Here is an 8,851-nt window from a genome sequence, read left to right on the forward strand (position 1 = left end):
ATACAATTAGTCCCCATCCAACTATCTTTCCTGGCTCTGCAGAACTTTCATATGGGCCCATCCTGTTAATACCCTGGTCAGTCTATTGCTATGAAAAATTATGAAAAGCCAATAATATGATACAACATAATACAAATCAATTGCAAAGAAAAATCACATATCTTTCAAAAGTTGTAGAATTTTATGAAATCAATGAAAGTAATATTGGTGAACTGTATCAATGACATTTTAAGTCACTATTTGACATACAAAGATCTGGTAGAGTGCAGTTAACAACTACAGAAGAGAAATCAAGAAGGAGGAAGATACTAAACAGAAAATGTTAATATAAAGGATTTATTGAGACCTTTGGAAATACCAGTTGGAATAACCTCAAATATTTTCCAAGATAGTATTGTGCTTCTGAAGTGAAATGTGAAAAGGTGGATGTATTATGCTGTCTTACAATGTTGTTGGGAAAATTACTTCCAATACATTAAAATTCATACTTGATTCACTCCTCGTGAGTCTAAGAAGTAATGTATTGAATTATAAAATATATTTCATTACTTATAAAATACACTTGCTTTCATAATTTTAACTTTCATTAAAAATAGTTCCAAACAAATACTTTTGAACCATTTACTATCATATTATGGTTCCATTTTAAATGGATTAGCTGGGAGATGCCTTTTGTTGGCACCAATGACCTTGGGGGAATGCAGACTTCCTGTGCAAAGTAGTGATCCACTTTCCTCTTTCACTGTTCTCTACTCTCCATTTTTTCCTCTTTTAGTGCCTCTGCGCTTGTTATAGTTTAATTTTCTTCCTTTTTACCCACTATCCCTTCTCTTTTTGTCAGGCTGCAGCTCCTAGTAGTAAACCAGATGGCTGAGTGTGTGTAGTCAGTCCCCTGAGATGCTTGTGACCTGTTGACTTCTTTACAGTTTCGTTTTATTAGGAAACATAGAAAAAATGCATTTATATATCCATATCCTCTCCCTTATTTCTGACAATTTCAAACAAGTAATCACAGCCTGTAAAAGCTACATATTTTTATTTAACCTTCTTAGGATTGAGAAAAGTTGCCATAGTAATAATTAGCTAGCCTCCCCCTGAGAAGAATTAAGACAACAAGTTATAGGAGAGGGTAAGGAAAGTACTTTCTGAGAAAGGACGTGGTGCTTTAAGAAGAATACCATCTGATCTTTTTAAAGAATTGACCTACAATTTTGCACATGGTAAATTCTCAATAGATATCTATAAATTGGCTTGAGGGGCCAGTGCCAGGACCTAGTGTTTTAATGTAGTGTCAATTCACCTCTAGAGCCAAGTTATGGAAATGCTTAGGACACTGCACCCCCTTACTGCCTCTGTTGATTGGTGCTAAAATTATTTACTATATAGATTAGTGTTTCCCACCTATACTTTAGAATCATGAGGGGAGCTTTAAATTCTGATGTCCAGGCCACACCCTATACCAGACCTCTGGGGTGGGAGGTGGCATTAGTATTTATAAAGCTATCTTGGTGATTCCAATGTGTAGCCAAACTTGGAAAGCATCCTCTAAGATGATGTTACCTCTGTATGCTTTCCTTAAGGTGGATTCTTTATGGTTTTGAGGTCTCAAATAGCCCTTTTAACTCTCTACAGCAGACACCAATACAGGTAATTCAGTCCTGATGGACAGACTCAGAATTGTCCTGGAGTGTGGCAAGGCAGAGTGCTCAGCCTTGACGGTATAATTTATATAATTTAGGGACATGGTCAGATGAAGGCTCTCTTCCCAAGGGAAAGCTTTTTCTCACATACGCAATTCTTAGGTGGACCTGCCACAACTTCTTTTCCCCTTTGTGAAACCTGATGTTCTTTTAACCCAGACGACAGCTGTTTGAAAGGGTGCTGTGGCCTGGCGATTGACTGAAGATGTGCCTCACGTGGCTGTCCTCTTTCTCCTGAGGTCTGCCTCATGGTTATTGTCAGGCTCACTTCTTGAGATGTGAAGGATGAGACAACTCTCTGGTCTTCTTCCCCCAAAACCTCACTTTTTGGGTGATACGCAGTACAAAATATTCGAGAAAGACCGTTTTGAGTCTCCCCATCAGAATTGAATTACCTGTATTGGTGTCTGCTGTAGAAAGTAAAAAGTATTATTTGAGACTTCATAATCATGAAGAATCCACCTTCAGGAAAGTACACAGTACCCCCACCCCCCAACCATGGTCAAGTATGAGCTTGGGAAACAAATTAAGCAGACAACACTCGTGCTCTGGCAAGAAGCCTACATTTTAAACTGTGCACATTGCAAAAAACATTCGCTTAGGATGTAATGTAAACATTGACTTACAAGCTTTGGTGTGCTTCATGTTTGTGTTGTGTAAGTAGCTTGTTGAAACTGAAGGGGAAAGAGATTTATCATCGTACTTATACAAGTCAGGCTATGTTCTGTGGGGGAGGAGGGGTTTCAGGAGTGCATTAAGTGGGGGAGAAAGCATGTATTTGGTCTTAGGAAGCAGTGAAATGAAACATGAGGGTAACGTTTGGAGAAAAAAGATTAATCTACCCGGGAAAGCTAAGTTTCCACATTAAATAATGGTATAGAGGCGTAGAGTATGTTTTATGCCACGGCTAAGCAAAAGGTAGCTGCGAACTCTTCTATGTATATTCATTTAAAATCACATTTTTGACATCATGATAAACATAGCTAACAGTTATTGTGTGTTTAGCACGTATAAAACAATTTATTCCTCAGGACAATTCTACGTGGTCTGACAATTAAGTTCGTGAACTTGTTGCACCACTGTTGCTAACCTTTTTTTTTAAATATATCAGTAGGGTTATTCATAATGAATTTAGACCAACTGGACAAACAGTTAACCAAGTTTACTATTTGGAAGTGCTGAAAAGGCTACCTGAAAAAGTTAGACACCTGAACTTTTCGCCAACAATTCATGGCTCTTGCATCACGACAATGCACCAGCTCCCACCGCACTGTCTGTGAGGGAGTTTGTAGCCAGTAAACAAATAACTGTATTGGAACACCCTCTCTTCTCACCTGATCTGGCCCCCAATGACTTCTTTCTTTACCTAAAGATAAAGGAAATATTGAAAGGAAGACATTTTGATGACATTCAGGACATCAAGTGTAATACGACGACAGCTCTGATAGCCATTCCAGAAAATGAGTTCCAAAATTGCTTTGAAGGATGGACTAGGTGCTGGCATTGGTGCATAGCTCTCAAAGAGAGTACTTCGAAGTTGACAGTAATGATATTCAGCAATGAGGCATGTAACATTTGTTCTAGGATGAGTTTTCAAACTTAATTGGCAGACCTCATATGCGGTAGAAATAGGCTACTATACCCACTTTACGGATGAGGTGTTGAGAAGTTGTGCAACTTGTCCAAGGTCACGAGGTAACTAAATGGCAAACAGAATTGCAGCTTAGATAGTCTGGCTCTGGGTTGCATGTACATTAAGTTGACTTTGTTCTGTCGTATTCCATTTGGTGTAATTGCTGAAATTGCTTATTTTACCGTCTTGCAACTAGATAAAAATCTTGTGGATCAAGTCCCTTAATTCTACTGGGTCCATTTGAGATGAGTGCTAATTATTAGTGCGATCTAGCGATGTTTATCTGCCGATCTGACATAATAAGTGACGAATTTCTGGCAGGATATTAGAATAGCAATTAATTGATTTATTTTCCTGAAGTGAAAAATTAGTTTTAGTTATTTGTTAAATATTCTTTCTTTGATAAAGATGAGAAAACTAACCACCCTCCGGTAATTCCAATTATTTAATTTCTATAATTGCTAAATCAAACTTACTTGGGAACTTTAAAGTGAAGAAATTTATTACAGATAATAACAAAGACTAAAATAGATTGAAGAAGTTTAAGAGAAGTTACATACATTGTGGACACCCTCTAGAAGGTGTCTTACAACATGAAGCAAATGAGGATAGACTTTCCTATAGGTTCAATAGGCTCCTCAAAAATTGATTGGATAGTATCACAGTGACAGTTGAAGGTAATATCCTAGAAATTCAGAATTTAAAGATCTATGGCATCTAGTACAATACCTGACTCATAGGAGGCACACAATGTTTTCTGAATACATATTGCAGAATGAATTCAAATCACTGCCACAAAACAGAAGAAAACAGGCTCAAAATTCTTTTTGAACATTTTTTCATTTCCATATTTTTTTCTACCCAAAATGTATGTTGCTAATATCACCAGTGAATATTAAATGAATTGGTCACATTCAGCTACATGACATTTCAGATAAAATATTTTTTTGAAAGAAGACAGTAACCACATTTCTTCTGACTTCCTCAAGCCATGTACTCAACTTACATTTTGAGATTCCATTTCTAGTGTCGGTGTGGTTTGCCTCTTCCTGGTAACCTTCCCTCGACCTTAAAAAAACAAAAGCAAACAAACAGAAAACTTGATCCTCTTTCTTTAATTGTTTAAAATATTTTGTCTACTTTTAACTTCATTAAAGAGCTCATACACTTGGGGCACTTTTTGAAGTGACCTAAGATGAGTTCCTTTAGTTTTTAATTATGTACTTTTCAGAAAAAATAAGTAATTCTACCCAAATCCCATCACTCCTTTCTTTCTCCTCTTCTTTCTTTCCTAGATGGTCAATGTGTAGGAGGTTCAGAGTCTCTGAAGTCTGGAAGGTGACTCATCCCAGGCTCGTATTGCCAACATGGACATACATACAGACACAAACACCTGGCCTCTTTTAAGTTCAGCATTTTTACTCTGCCATGGGATGTTTTGAATCCACATTATTCTTCATGCTCTTTCTACCCAATCTGATATTAGAGATTGGCCCAAGAGGAAACAAAACAAAACAAAACAAAAAAACAAGTTGGGTGTCAGGCATCCATCTCTGTCAGCATCTTTGAGCCAGTGGATGGCACCAGGAAAACAAGACGTGACAATTTGTGCTCTGGTTTCTGCCCTGTCATGATGCAGATATTTGCCTGATGAATGGTTGGTGAACCTCTGATGAAAGTTATTGTAAATAATGGCCACAAGACTGTATTGTTTTAACCCAATCCCCTATTGATCGAGAAGCAAAATCCAAGGAAGGGAGTAGTGGCTTTATCTCAAAAGGGACCTCGGGTTGAAGAGCTGCATTTCCAAGCCTGAGATGAAGACCACTCAGAGTCTGTTTTTGCCTGAGCTTTTGGTTGGGGCAAAGAATGCCCTGAAGTTCTAATTTTCAGTCTGTATCTTAAAGGTCACGTCTAGAAATCAATTTTCTGCTTTTCCTCTTGTTTAGTCAAGAGGAAAAATTTGCTGCTTAGAAAGGCTTGAGGGCCTGACACCACTTCAAGAGAGCTCTCCGGGATCACAGGTCAGGGTATCTTCTGCTTAAGCTCGCCCTCCCCACACTGCAGAAAGCCTCAACCTTGACCTAGAGGGAATTTCCTTTCTAGAGGAGAGCAAGAAAATTCCGTTTCCATGTTAACAGCGGGAGGTCTCCTCCTGTCACTGTCTGCTACTGTTAGCTCGGTGGGCTCTGGGAGCCCAATTATGTGTGGAGGCATTAAAAAAGGAGCCAGTGTTCAAACTGGCGTGCAGAAGACATGGACACAGATCCTGTCAACAAATAATGGAACGTGCTGGCGTGTTGGCATACACGTTTGTGGTTTGGAAGATTACCTTTCAAAGTGGACTTACTGTGCAGTTGGAAATGAGCTGAGACGCCCCTATGCCTTCCCTGCTTGGATGGTCTAGATGCCATCGGCGCAGGCAGCAGAGAAAATAACAGCAGGGTGAACTATTCATGCAAGTGTAATAATAGTCTTTAACAGAAGAGTAATTACCTTTGTCTAGTTTTCCCTGCTGTAAAGTGTAGTAAAAGAGAGACCAATGTCTACCGTGATATGCACCACACTTCTTTTCTGAAATGCACGCCCATGACTCTGAAACACCCTTTGATCACAAGCTAAATTCACATCTTCATTTTGAAAAATCCATTACTGTGGAGTAGATTCCCCAAACGCTTTTGACAGCACTCAGGCCAGTGTTATTCAGTGAGAAATCTCAAAGCCATGGGAGATTTACAGCTGGGAGATCGTAGGGCATGAGTGGGTGCGGCCCCTTCCCCCATCAATTCTCCAGCATCACAATGACAAGAGGTATCTGTGTAGCAGAAGGAAGAGCTTCAGAGGGGTGGCTTCATTTGGAAATAGAAGCTCCTGTTAGCAGCCGGAAGCAGTGGTGCTGAAAAGCAATCACTGGTGTCAAGAACTTTCTTAGCTAAGCAGTGCAGCTGGTGGCAATAAATAGCATTCTAATAAAGGAGGATGTTCAATCCATGACATAAGTGCATACTGTTTCAACTACTAAACATCATTTATGAGACTACATATGTCTGAAATGGATTTCCCCCTATATATTTATACATAAAAATGCAAAGATTTCAATAGGAAGAAAAGATCTGCATTTAATATCAAAGTAAAATGGGAAGATCAATGAGAACTGCATGGTTTTTGTTTAAGTACACCATGATACATAACATTTTAAAGATGCTTTGGGTGTCATACAGTACAATTACTTTATTCCTAAAAAAGATGGATGCTGTTTTCTTTGATAGTGAATGCTGTATTTATGACAAGAGGTCTGACAATGCTCCACCTCTTGCCAGAAGCTGCAAAAAGGCAAATTCTTACATTGACTCTCTTGGACCTTACTTTCAAAGATATGAGCACATGTTCTTACATGAGCCGTTAATGAAATCCAGTCAATTTCACATAATCCTTAAAATGGTTCTAAAGGAACCGTTGAAAATGATGAACTAGAAAAGCCACGTGTACTATTAGGAAGGCTTAAACAACGGGGCTCATCTGACCTCTTAACTCATTGACTCTGCATGAGTAAATAAGTTATTAGTTTTGACATAACCAGTGGTTTATTTTATCATCTACTGCTGTTCTTTGTTACATGTTCTATTCATACCACATGTTATTTCTCTTTATAATTATTGTGAAACACAGCAATTGCACAGACTGTATCATATCCCACTGGGATAAACATTGTGGATGAGGGACCAGAAGAACTTGCCTTTGACTTAAAGTTTCTTCCTACTGCTTTCTTTACACGAGAAAGATTTTTTACTGACGCCATTCACAAAACTAACTCTATGTTTTAATGACTATGGAGCCACTTTGAATAGCACTTTATCCAGGAACTCCAAATGCCAATTTGTTTTCTACTGTGAGGTATGTGTTCAAGCTTATGAAAGGAATCGCTGGTTAATCTTCTAAGCTATTACTCAAGATAAAAATCTACTGAACCAGAAAGTAAAATACAACATTCACACAGCTGTTCTTTGAAATGCATTTTTCCTTACTGTGCCTGTATAACTGTTTATTAATATCATATTTTTGCTTTAAAAAAGAAAGGGTATGGTAAGCTCAAATGACAACGAGCACCAACATTTTCCTTTCAATTTTGTTGACCTTGAAACTCATTACTTGGTGACAGAGAAACTGAATTTCTATTCTCTTCAGGATGGCATAACAGTAGTGTTACAGCATAAAGACACGCTGCTAAATGTATATTATTGTTATGTGTTTTAATTGTAAGTGCAAATCCAGTGTAAATAATGGCGGACATATTTCAAAGTATTATTTTCATAGAGTCAAGAATGCCTAAAATAATGTGGAAGTTTTGACATGTTCTAATGGTAAAGAGAAAAACACTTTAGCTAATCAAAAGATATATAGAGCTACTAGAAGGGTTTTGCTTCACTGTAGCCCCTGAACAGCTAAGGACCAGATGGTTTCAGAGATATTATATTTGAAACTGATAAAGATTTGAATCCAGTGGTTTCTAGGGAATTGTAGGCAGATGCCATCAGGATGTGCTTAAAAAGTTAAACAGCAGTAATGAATTCCCCTAAATGTGTTTCAAACGCATATGGATTCTCCAAGTCCATACTTTGATTTTGTGTGTGACGCTGATAGCTGTAAGTCAAAATGAGAATGGAGTTACTCAAGATTTTAAATCACTTTCATACATTTCCTTTCTCTAAGTCAGCAATAGAGAAAATCTGAAAGTTTATCTTACTTTTAAAGGGAACATAGAATAGCATATGGTGAGCGTTAGTCGTCTTAAAAAAGTAAGTTTGGGTTGGGGCTGAATATTGCCCTTTTATTCTGAAATCCTTAGTTCAGGACTGACTTAAATTGACACATGTACAGCATTAGAGGAAGTGGTGACAGGAATATTCTCAGTGATGGTTCCACACAACAGGAACTAGAATATACCTTTGCTGTTGATTTTGGATGGGACTCGGACAATTTTAAATACAGAAGTGGAGCTAACAGTGGGACCACTCTGATACTCACAGAGAATCTCACCGTGCAAATTGAGGTTTTTGAATTGTCTGAAGTTCCTTTTGAAAAACAGAATGTAATGACATAGTCTTTTATCAATAATCTTTAATATTCCCACTGTTAACAGAACATGTGCTTCCCACTGCTAATAAACATCTTGGGGTGGTGTATGAAGTAGCAGTGAAAATATCTGATGAACACACATGACACCTATTGGCCAGGATTCCCAAGTGTGGACTGCCACGCTCAACCTCTCTCTTGAATTCTGGATGTGTATTTTCATTTGCCCACATGTCACAATGGCTCTTCCAGGTTGCCGTGTAGTAAACACCGACCCTTTTATACAGGAGACATTTCTTTCCATTCTCAGTGCCAGGGAAAGCTGTATTTTTCTCACAGTTTTCTTACTTTTACCTTTCGAGCGCTGTGGATCTTCACTGAGATTGTCTTTGTGCTCTGGTCATTAAGAAACTCCAAGCCATATTTTTAAAGTCTTTTCAATCTA

Source organism: Rhinolophus ferrumequinum, chromosome 6 (genome assembly GCF_004115265.2).
Source record: "Rhinolophus ferrumequinum isolate MPI-CBG mRhiFer1 chromosome 6, mRhiFer1_v1.p, whole genome shotgun sequence".
NCBI classification, from domain to species: domain Eukaryota; kingdom Metazoa; phylum Chordata; class Mammalia; order Chiroptera; family Rhinolophidae; genus Rhinolophus; species Rhinolophus ferrumequinum.